This window comes from Varanus komodoensis, unplaced genomic scaffold (assembly GCF_004798865.1).
Source record: "Varanus komodoensis strain SLA01 unplaced genomic scaffold, ASM479886v1 scaffold29_1, whole genome shotgun sequence".
In the NCBI taxonomy this organism is placed as follows: Eukaryota; Metazoa; Chordata; class Lepidosauria; order Squamata; family Varanidae; genus Varanus; species Varanus komodoensis.
This window is the reverse complement of record NW_025335759.1, coordinates 8,657,059-8,658,069: the sequence shown is the minus strand read 5'-3', so window position 1 is coordinate 8,658,069 and position 1,011 is coordinate 8,657,059.

The following is a 1,011-nucleotide window of genomic DNA, read 5'->3' as shown; positions in this document are numbered from 1 at the left end:
CCGAGGCTTCGGCGAATGGGGCGGCATAAAAATGTTTTAATAAATAATAAATAAATAAATATCTTTCAGATGCTGATGCATTTTCCCCCTTCTGCTTGATTGGGAGACAGGTTTATCTGGTGATAAGTGTGGTGTGTTTACTTAGGCAATTAAGTACTTGGGAAAGATTTTTTTGGGGTGGGGGGGTGGGAAGGAAAGCTTTGCAATAAACACATTCAATAAATCAATATGCTATTTCCTTAGACAACAGAAAGCTATACTTTTTACTTACACTTAATTCCAGTGCACACTTTTATGGCTGCCTCAGTGTATCATTCGCTACCTTATCAGCCACTTCGGCAGCTGGGAAACTATTCTGTTGAGGAGGATGGTTGAGCCTGAAGGAGGGTAATGGCTTCATATTTGAAACTGCGCTACATGAAAAACTTGGAAAAGGAGCTGAAGTGAAGGAGCCCTCTGCACCCCGGAATAAGCTGGTTTTTCCACAATGTCCTTAAACACAGGATGACGGTAGAGCTTTGCAGATATTTTCAAACACACTTTGGGCCCCATTTGGTCCAAATGAAACAGCCACCACTCACACCAGGAGGAGACTCTCAGGTTGAGCCTTTTCGGTTGCCTGAAGCCAGCAAGCAATCAGTCTTCTGTTTCCAATCTTCATTAGCAAGTGAAGAGTGAGGAGGAAAGAACAAAATGCAGAAGTATGTTAAGAAGCAAATAGGAGGTCCTGCTTGATACTCGGTAAGGTGTAACACAAGAGGCTTAATGTATATTTCCTGACCTGAATAAAAAACTAGGCTGTCACTGAGGTTATCCCCTGCTGAAGGGTCTTCCTTAGGTTGACATCTTTTGAATTGTTTATTTGCTACCCTCTTCCCAAGAGAGAGGATGGGATTGTAGCGGGATGGCTGAGCACCTGCTTTGCACGCCAGAGGCCCCAGGTTTGATCCCTGATACCTCTGGGTAGGGCAGAAGAGACCCCTTCCTGAAATCCTGCCAGCATCTGCCAAC